The following is an 11606-nucleotide window of genomic DNA, read 5'->3' on the forward strand; positions in this document are numbered from 1 at the left end:
TAATTGCGCACATAATCAAGTCCTGCTACCAAAGTCAAGGTCACATAGAGGTCAAATTTTGTGTACATATCAATTATTGATGGATTGTAACACAAATGATAACTATAATGACTACAAGTATGACACATGTAATTTAGGTTATTATTTGCATGGTCCAGGTCACTAGAGATGATGAAATATTCAGATATTTTTTGGATATTTCCCGCAGCATATCTCCTATATGCCTTTTTATAATGCTCACAACTCTGTGATGGGTGTTTTTTGCGACACATGTTGCCCTTGTTAAAAATCTTCATCAACCATAGATGTTTGATTTGTAGCATCACCTTGTGTATCTACAAAAGCTATATAAATCATAATATCACACACCCTTATGTGTCACAGTGACCTAGTCATATGCTGATCTGTTGAAGAATTATGATCTTGCACTGAATTTTGGATGAAATTGCTATTTTCTTCAAGTGTTCAGTTACAGTAACGCACATGTTCAAAATCTATTATAACAAAATTTTAAATTACCCGCTTGCCTTTTCTACAAAACAATTACATAATTTCATAAGCATAATATACGGTGTTCTGTTTGGACAATCATGATTTTTTATTAGTCTAACCGCGATGCACAATGGTGAAAACGCGATGGTACGATGGTGAAAACATGATGGTACAATGATGAAAACGCTATGGAGCAATGGTTAGATCTCGATGGTGCAATAGCATGATGATGAAAACGCGATATTACATCATGTTTCCACCAACGTACCATCACGCCATTGTGTTTCCATCATTGTACCAACACGTTTTCACCATCGTGCCATCACGTTCCACCATCGTGTTTTCACTATTGTGCCGTTGGGATTTCATAATTGTGTAATCACGCTTTCAATGTTAAAATGCGATGGTGAAAGCATGATGGCAATATGGTGAAAACAAGATAGTACGATGATGAAAACGCGATGGTATGACGGTGAAAACGTAATTGTACGATGGAGAAAATGCGATAATATCGTGTTTTCTCCATCGTACTATCGCGATTTCACCAACAAACCATTGTGTTTTCACCATCAAACCGTCTCGTTTTCATTGTACCATGGTGCATTGCGGGTATGAACCAAATAAAAATTCACGCTTGTCGAAATGGAACACTGTAATAATGTGCCTTTTATATAATGCCCTTGTAAATACTGATGACAGAAATAGTTTTCTGTATCATTAAGGTAGACTTTCACTAGAGTAACAATGTAAACATTTTTTTGAAGTACATTGCTATGTATAGCAATAAGGACAAAGGCTGCATTAACCACTCCCATATATGAATTTGGCTCAATGGAACTGATGCCACATCATGAAATATAAATGAACAGGGTCCTTGTGCTGTCAAGAAAGAGAATGTTTGTGTTAAGTGCACCTGCTTCACAATGTGAAAGAAAGCAAAATTATCAGTGCCAACATATAAGATGCGTAACATACCAAAACGAGGTCAAAATATGCAAAAATAGTCCTTACTGCAGTTGGTACACAGTAGAAATATCTTGACAAATACAGAAAAACTAGTCATTAATCCCACAAAAAATGTGAAATATTACAGGAATCTTTTTACTTTTTGTCCCCCGCCGTAAATGCGATGGGGGATATAGAAAAAGTCTCCCTCCGTTCGTCTGACATTTTTTTCCGGAGCATATCTCACAAAGTATTTGAGGTATCAACTTGAAACTTCATAGATGGATACTGGATAGACCTCATTAAGGAGGAGTGCAGTGCACAAGAATGATAACTTTTACCCTGCATAATTTTTGAGTAATTGCCCTTTGTTATTTTTCAAGATTAATTTTTGTCCAGAGCATAACTCAAAAAGCCTTTGAGATATTGACATGAAACTTCATAGGTACAAAGATCTTACTCAGGATGTGTGCAGTGCACAAGAATGATAACTACCTTTCATAATTTTTGAGTTATTGCCCTTTGTTATTTTTCATACTTAATTTTTCACCTGAGTGGAGCATAACTCAAAAGTGTTTGAGATGTAAACATGAAATGTCATAGGTGGATAGATCTTATTGAGGAGGAATGCTGTGCGGGTAGGTGCATAGATCTCACTCAGGAGGTGTGCAGTGCATAAGAATAATAACTCTACTTCCATAATTTTTGAGTTATTCCCCTTTGTTATTTTTCATACTTAATTTTTCACCCGAGTGGAGCATAACTCAAAAGTGTTTGAGATGTCTACATGAAATGTCATAGGTGGATAGATGTTATTGAGGAGGAACGCTGTGCTCAAGAATGATAACTCTTCCCTATATAATTTTTGAGTTATTGCCATTTGTTCTTTTTCATACTATTTTGTCTGGAGCTTGTCTCAGAAAAGTATTTGAGGTATCAACTTGAAACTTCATAGGTGGATAATTTTACTGAGGAGGGGTGCAGCACACAAAATGATAACCTACCCTGCATTATTTTTCAGTTATTGCCCTTTGTTATTTTCAGCCATCAGTATTCACATTGGTTTCAAATCTGTAATCACTTCAGCCATTAGTTTTCATTACCAAAAGACCTCTTAAAATTGAATTATTCTGCTCTACTACATATGCATTCTTCCAATGAGCAAACACATTCGGCGGGGGTGGCCATGTTAACATGGCTCTTGTTTCAAATTTTTTTCTCAAGTTTGATTTACTTGAAATATTTTGGCTCATCTGGAAACATGTGGCTTCTTCAGATACTGTGGTGAAGTGGTTAAGGCAGTTGACTTCAAACCACTTTCATCTCACAGCTGTGGGTTCAAATCTCGACAATGATGTTAGATTCTTTCATGTGAGGAAGCTGTAAGCTGATTAGACAGTTTCTCGAATCTGTTCCTGGAAACAACCAGTACTGAGTAATACATGTAGTTTCTTGCTCAAGAGATAACAACAGCTTGCCATCAACAGGGTATAAACCTTCATGGCTTGTGATCGTTAATTTACTTGTTGAACATATTAACCGCACAACCAAGCTGCCATAAAGCAAACCAAAAGCTTTTTCTAGGTGTTTAACCCCTTGAACATTATAGAGCTTGCCTTAAGTACTGCCTCTTTCAGCTGCAATATCATTTAAATATTCTTTTGGACTCCCCTTGATTGTTTTCCCCATCCGGACTTATTAAATGCATGTTTTGTTAAAAATAAGTAAAAAGATTATCAGATAAAATAAAAAAGAACTGTCATATCATTCAATCATTTAATGCATTTTTTGAACAAATGACAACATTTAAAAACATTTGAAATCAGGAAATACAATAACACTTCTTCCAATGATATTGTGAGGACTTGAACAAGAAGATTACTGCTTTGCCAATAACCAGCTCTCAAATCATCTAAGGTAGGTAACTCATGATTTTACAAATTCATTATATCTGACTACTATATTCATTATATCAAATTTCTAGACAGTTTTAACTCGTACATAAAAGAACTAACAATTTTCAATGAAAAACAAAAATAAAACTAACAAAACTGAATCAATATTTCTTTTCTTTTTAGAAACCAAATTGTTCTTGTCCCAATTCTTTCAAAAATAAACTTTGTTTTTACCTTTGTTTTTTATTAACAAGATTTCTAAACAAAACATTTGTGTATCTACATTTTCATGAACTACCCGTATTGTGGTTAAAACAAGAAATAAAGCAAAAGTAAAATAAAGTGTTCGTTTTGTACACTTAATAAAGTTTTTTTTAGTCTTACATATTGTACCAAGGGTAATCCTGTTAAAATCACATCATTGTTTTCACTCAGATACTCAACGCTACGCAGAGTCTGATGACATCACATAAGCTGTTTAAATTACAGGTTTTGTTGTGCCAATCGAATTGTTGGCGTTAGAATAACTGGGTGAAAACCATGATCTGAATTTAATGATTGTCCCAAGGGAAATAATCTATGGAAAAAAGTAACAAGATTGTAAAATTTACTATAATAACAGCATATTCGAACCTTGTATGAAATACTAGCACATTGTAACATGATAAAACTAATAATTATGGCAGCACTCTTAAAGCATATAACAAGATAATTATATTAAATGACTTTAATAAAACTTCCAAATATAACAATATAATTATGAACATCAGGACGTTTGTCTTGTGAAATGCTGAAAGTTTGAAAATATATACATTAATTCAGATTATGATGTATCTTTATGGAACTTTTAACTGCTCAATTTCCTATACGAACTTGTCCAGCTTCCTTTTTTGGAACTGTCCATTATCAATTTTTAGGGATAATCAAGCCGAAAAAGTTAGTCAGCCAACAGTATAGCTAGAGTCTGGTCAGACTGCACGGTTGTACAAGCTGGCCTGGCTCTATACTGGCAGCAAAGGCTAATCATTTACGGTTTCAGCAGAGTAAGGGTTAACAAATTTCCTGATAACAAGTTACCATATAAATAGATATAAAAACTTCACCGGTACAAAATAACTCTACATTATTGTCAGTAACAAATCAATCATGAAAATGTGGCTAGATGTGATTGATATATCTTCTTATATCATGTAAGAAGAAACAATTTCTAATACCCGTGAATAAACTGTGAGAACGTATTCTGTTATGATAAATACATGTAGAAATTTGAATTATCCCTAACCAAATGTCGTAAATGGACCTGTCCAGCATTCAATCTGGACAAAACCATTGATCATTTTCAAAGTACCGTATCAACTGGCTAGCGAACAGTGCAGACCAAGATCACATAGATACTGATCTGCACTATCGGCATGGGCAGAATCAGTTGCAGCAAGCTGACTAATGGTTAAACATGTAACATTAATAGTCTTCCATTGTTTATATAAATAAAAACCATCACATGGCACATACATAGTAGATACTGGCTCTATTCAACCTAATTTAAAATGAATTATGACAGGGCTTAAAATTTAGTATGCTAATGTTATGAATTTTTCTAAAAAAACTAACACGGACAATACGAAAGACCCTTTTGATAAAAGTTCCAAGTAGCATTATAATGTGTAATGATATATAGGAAAAAAGTTTGGCAATTTTTTTAAATCATAAAATGATTATAATACTATGAAAAATACATAAATTTCTCCTACAGAGCTTTTATTAGGTTTATTATTTACATAACATTTTACCTCAATTTGTGGAGTTATATGCTCATTTTACATTTCCATAAAGAAATAATATGCCTTTCAATTGTTTTTATTGGCACACTTCATTGAAGAAATATGTAATTCTATTGCAAAAATTTAGAGAAATGCTGTCTTTCCTTTACTATATTTATAAAAGTTTATGTTTTCATGTTGCTAGTACATTACTCAATTCATTATTTCTAAAAACAGAAGGGATTAAACCACCATCTAAAAATCTGACAATAGAATCAGGGGTAAGGGACAAATGACCATTGAACTACGAGATCAACTGTCACTGGGAAATTTTGCTTGCCTGAGGATCGAGCCGGCAACCCCAATGGTATAGAAATACTAGAAATTAAATTATTATAGAGAATACAAGCATTAGAAAGGGGGGTAACAACTTAACAAGAGGGCCATGATGGCCCTGAGGTCGCTCACCTGTATATAGGCCCCCCAACCCCAACCCCCAACGTTGCAGGGCCAATTTAACCCAAGGGCTTTTATTTGCACAATCTTGGTAGACACCCATAAGAAGATGTTTCATGCTAAACATCTAAGCTCTAGCTCATTGGGCTTTTTAAAAGAAGATTTTTTTTTAAGTTTTTACTATACACATATAGTTAAAAACAATGACACCCCTGGGGCCGGGCCAGTTTTGACCCCAGGGCTTTTATTTGAACAAACTTTGTAGACACTTACTAGAAGATGTTTCATGCTTAATATCTAAACTCTAGCTATTTGGGTTTTTTCAAAGAAGATTTTAAGTTTTTGCTATACACATATGAAGAAAATCAATGACCCCCAGGGCGGGGCCAATTTTGACCCCAGGTCTTTTATTTGAACAAACTTTGTAGACACTCACTAAAACATGTTTCATGCTTAATATCTTAACTCATATTTGGGTTTTTTCAAAGAAGATTTTTTAAGTTTTTGCTATACACATGTAAGGAAAATCAATGACCCCCGGGGCGGTGCCAATTTTGACTCCAGGGCTTTTATTTGAACAAACTTGGTAGACACTTATTAGAACATGTTTGATGCTAAATATCTTAGCCATAGCTCTTTGATTTTTTTAAAAGAAGATTTTTAAAGTTTTTACTATATGCATATAGGGAAAATCAATGACCCCCCAGGGCGGGGCCAATTTTAACCCCAGGGCTTTTATTTGAACAAACTTGGTAGACACTTATTAGAACATGTTTCATGCTAAATATCTTAGCTCTAACTCTTTTTGGATATTTAAAAGAAGATTTTTTAAGTTTTTACTATATGCATATAGGGAAAATCAATGACCCCCTGGGGCGGGGCCAATTTTGACCCCAGGGCTTTTATTTGAACAAACTTGGTAGACACTTATTAGAACATGTTTGATGCTAAATATCTTAGCCATAGCTCTTTGATTTCTTTAAAAGAAAGTTTTTACTATATGCATATAGGGAAAATCAATGACCCCCCGGGGCGGGCCAATTTTAATCCCAGGGCTTTTATTTGAACAAACTTGGTAGACACTTATTAGAACATGTTTCATGCTAAATATCTTAGCTCTAACTCTTTTGGATCTTCAAAAGAAGATTTTTTAAGTTTTTACTATATGCATATAGGGAAAATCAATGACCCCCTGGGGCGGGGCCAATTTTGACCCCAGGGCTTTTATTTGAACAAACTTGTTAGACACCTATTAGAACATGTTTCATGCTAAATATCTTAGCTCTAACTCTTTTGGATCTTTAAAAGAAGATTTTTTAAGTTTTTTACTATATGCATATAGGGAAAATCAATGACCCCCCGGGGCGGGGCCAATTTTGACCCCAGGGCTTTTATTTGAACAAACTTGGTAAACACCCATTAGAACATGTTTCATACTAAATATCTTAGCTCTAGCTCTTTGGGTTCTTTAAAAGAAGATTTTTTAAGTTTTTTACTATATGCATATAGGGAAAATCAATGACCTCCCGGGGCGGGGCCAATTTTGACCCCAGGGCTTTTATTTGAACAAACTTGGTAGACATTCACTAGAAGGTGTTTCATGCCAAATATCTAAGCTCTACCTCTTATGGTTTTTGAAAAGAAGATATTTAAAGCTTTTTCTTTCGGTTGCCATGGCAACCAGAGTTCTGCATGGAATTAAATTCTTTGAACAATTTTTAAAGGTGACCACCAAAGGAACATTCCTGTGAAGTTTGGATGAAATTGGCTTAGTGGTTTATGAGAAGATGTCATTTAAAGTAAAAGTTTACGGACGGACGCCGGACGGACGGACGAAAAGCGATCACAAAAGCTCACCCTGTCACTTTGTGACAGGTGAGCTAATAAAATAGGTAAGATATAGCCAGATAGAGAAGGAATGGTTGGAAAAGTCTGACAGGTACCACATCCAATACAAATACAAGAAAACATTTACTATCAAACAGACAGTGTAAGTAACAGTCATACATTCTCAAAAAACAGCTGGTGTCTAAAGATATACATCTACAGCGGAGGTATGCAGGATATGTTATTATGCTAATAAAAAGTCAAACCAAAATACCTGAATTGAAAAAATGATGTTATCAAATGTCTGATTTTGCATAATTATCCCTAACCTTTTTTAAAAACAGCAGCTGAATGTCACAGACCATTTTGTTCTGTTTTGAACTTTTCATGTATAATTAATTAAATCTTATATAACATTTAGTCTATATATTTTAAATACTTTATGCAGCATATATTTTAAATAAGTAATTTTTAACAACCATTAATTTTTAACAGAATTTTTGTTGATGTGGAGACCAACTTCGATACATAAAAAAGAAAATGAAATGCTGATTGACATACACACTCCTGTAACATACATCAAACTTATTTATAACATTTGGTACATGTAGGTTAAAATACAGACAAAAACAAGATTTATAGCATGTGCATTCATTCCAATTATTAAATTAATATCATTACTGGCATAACCTCAGTTTTATAAAAAAAATCTCCTTTCTTAGCTGAAATGAACAACGATATATTCAGAAACTAGGAAACTGAATATTACAAAGTGCAGCATCAACTTTACTTACATATTCCACATTACATATCAAATTAGTTGTATTTTCAAAAGAAAAATATTTAAAGAGATAACAAAAATAAAGATATTTTGTGTTATTTTTAGCTTATAGCCAATTATTTGTAGTTTTTAATTAAGATTCAATAATGGAGGCTTAATATATAAAGAAATCTAATGATTATTTCTCTTTGTTTTCTTATTAGCAATAGGATCCCCTATTTTCACATTTTGATTTTTTTAATTTATATTTTTTCTTATCATAAGCTTTTTAAAATTTTTAGGACTTTGAAAGTAATTCTTTCATCAAAACAATGGACATTTTCAAATTAAAAAGCAGCCCTTAACAATAAAGAAGCATAAATATCATTATAAATGTATTTCAAACAATACATTATTTTCTAGCAATGCATATCCTGTTATCTAAAAATAGCTGCCCGAAAAGAGCTTTTCCCACACAATCAAGAATCAAATACACTCGTTAAAATCTGAATATAGCATATCTGTGGTAACAAATGGAGCCAGGTACAAGTCACATAATCACAAGCATCTAATTGGTTGACTTTGATCACATGTTTTGAACTGGCCAATGGTAAGACTTTAAATTTGGTACCCAAATCAGCTTAACATGTTTATTGCCTTGCTACGTTTGTATGGTATATCATTTATCAATGAAGTGAAAGGAAAATATAGAGAAGAGGATAGGTTTGAAAAACATCATTTCCTTTAGTGAAACAGCATATAAAATTTATACTTTATGCACATCTGACTCTGTGCCAACACTGGTAAAATATCAAACTCAATTGTGAAGAAAAACAGAGAGCTAATGGGACTTCGTTCATGATATCTAGCAACTGATAAAAGTGTTATTAACAAATTTTGTTGGCAAGGAAGAAGCAATATACATTTTAAAATAATACGTTTTTCTCAAATATTGCATGCCTTACATCTGTAAGTCGTCACTTTTCTCAAAATAAAATAGGCAGGGGAAACAAGTAAAAATTCATTTAGTTAGCTTGTCAACAGTCTATGGTCTCACAAAACTTAAGTTACATTGGACATTTTGATCAATGAAATACACCAGTCAAACAATGAACATTTTGATCATCAAAATACCTTATTCTCACAATAGACATTTTGATGATCAATATACCTCAGTCAAACAATGGACATTTCCAAATTAAAAGCATGACAAGAAGTCTATTTATTTAACAATGTATGACTTACAATGCTACTGGAGAGTTTTGTACATATGTTCAGAGTGCTGCGAGTTATAAAATCTGAATGGATGATTTTCTGGTTTATATACAAATGGATCTAAAGAAGTAAAGATGACAGAGATTTTTTTTTTTTGGAACACGATAGATACAGTTAAACACATTTCTCATACAACCATAAAATTATTCCAGCCAGGGCCTTAAATTTGTAACAAAGACATCAAAGAAATGCCTAAAAATAATATTACTAAATTGACTCATTTCTTTCCACTTGATTTCATAATGCTAAAAGTTTTAACTAAATGTAACGTGGTACTTAGTGAATAAACCTTATCAATTTAACTCAAAATCAGTGCTGTCTCATCATGGTTTGCACTGGTTGCTTTTCTTTTTTGAATTTTTCCCTGAAATTGACAAATGGTTTTGCCCAGGTTGAAAGACACACAAGTCCATTCAAGATATTTAGGGTGGTAAGGGTTATGGAATTAGATCCATTTATTTGTAAAGTGGGAACTTATTATTTCACTGAAGTTGTATCGTATCATATTATAGTTTATTTTGTTTTGTTTTTTTAAAAAAGCAATTTTCATTTTAAATACTCAATGTAAAAGGCAAACCTATAAAATGGTCATATCTCACTCTCCATAAACAATGTTGAGACAAACTTTAACAGCCCAAGTTTTAGAAAGCCTAGCAATGGTTTTAAAATAGGACAATCAAATAAGGAGCAGTTTTAAATTCAAATATCAAGAATGTATTTCATTAAAACTGCTGATTGGCTGAATTTAAATTTAAAATTGACCAATGAGAAATTACCATTCAGAGATTTATTTTTGACAGAATATAATTTTTTTTTTTTAATTCCAAATTTTCCCCAAAAACCTTTACTCCTGGCTTCTTTATCAAGCAATTAGCCGAGACCCTGGCTGGAGCATTATTCAAGGTTACTTTTTATACATAGCACAACTTCTAGACATGATACATATAATAACTAATGACAGGATACAAAACAAATAAATAAAATATTGAGGTAGAAAAAACAATACATTAAATAACACAAACCCTTATATCATTTTCTAAGATAAACACAAAAAAAAATTATCTCAATAAACAGACACAATATAATGTTAACAGAAAAAAAAAATTTACTCGTAAAATTAAAATAAAAAATTTAAAATAAAAATGTCACTAACACTGAATGTTCCGAGAGAAAACATCTTCGTACTGGTATGCATGTATTTAACAAGTAAAAAAAAAAAACAGAGAAAAAATGAGGGAAACAAACTAATAAAATAGTGTGAAAAAATATTCTCTAACAATGGGATATAAAAATCGAAGAACTTTTTTAATTCAATAAATATATGTAATCAATAATACTTTATACAAATAACTAGCCATTCTCTTTACCAGTATTTTTATGGTTGCAAAATAACATAATATAATTTCTAATGCTTTTAAATGATGTTTGTGTTAAAAATACAAATAACAGGATTAATTAAACAGTGCAAAGTTATATTAATGTACAGAAGACATCATTTTTACAGCCCGCTCATCTCCCCCCCCCCCCCACCTTAATTGTTTTTCTTTTTAAGTTAACATATTTTTTAAACTGTTTAACCCCATTTAAGGCACATTATGCCGCAGAAATCCAGATCTTTTTAATTTTTTAGAAATGTTAAACATGTGTTTCTAATGATGTTTAAATAATGGATTAAGAGCATGTTAGATGTTTTACATATGAAAAATGTAGCACTAAACATGCAGTTATGTGTCGTAAAGGTAGCAAAATGTAAACAAAGTAGTATTTTGACTTCCATAAAATGTTCTAATTCACAATAGTTATACAAATTGCCAACAGAGCTAAAGATGCGAAAAATAGGTTATATATGTAGGTATTAAATGAGGATATTTTTGGAAACTGTAATAACAATATACCAAAAATAAACAGTTTTAGAGAAATGACAGCATTTCTGAGGCATAATGGGCCTTTAAAATAAAATATGAATCGCAAAATGTAAGCTTAAGTTAAATTTAAGACTAAAGAGAAGCATTTTAAACCATGGGAAAAAAATCAATGAATAATGTTTATATATCTGATGAATTTTATAATTATCAATTATAAGGTTCCGCATTTTTTCTTGACACAGTTCACAGATCTAGGCTTTAAAATAATAAAAATAAAAACAAATGGCAGCTTTTAAAATTGGAGCTCGCTAAAAAAAAATTGAAAAAGAAA

This window comes from Ruditapes philippinarum, unplaced genomic scaffold (assembly GCF_026571515.1).
Source record: "Ruditapes philippinarum isolate M1 unplaced genomic scaffold, ASM2657151v2 ctg1243_1_1_1_1, whole genome shotgun sequence".
Lineage (NCBI taxonomy): Eukaryota > Metazoa > Mollusca > Bivalvia > Venerida > Veneridae > Ruditapes > Ruditapes philippinarum.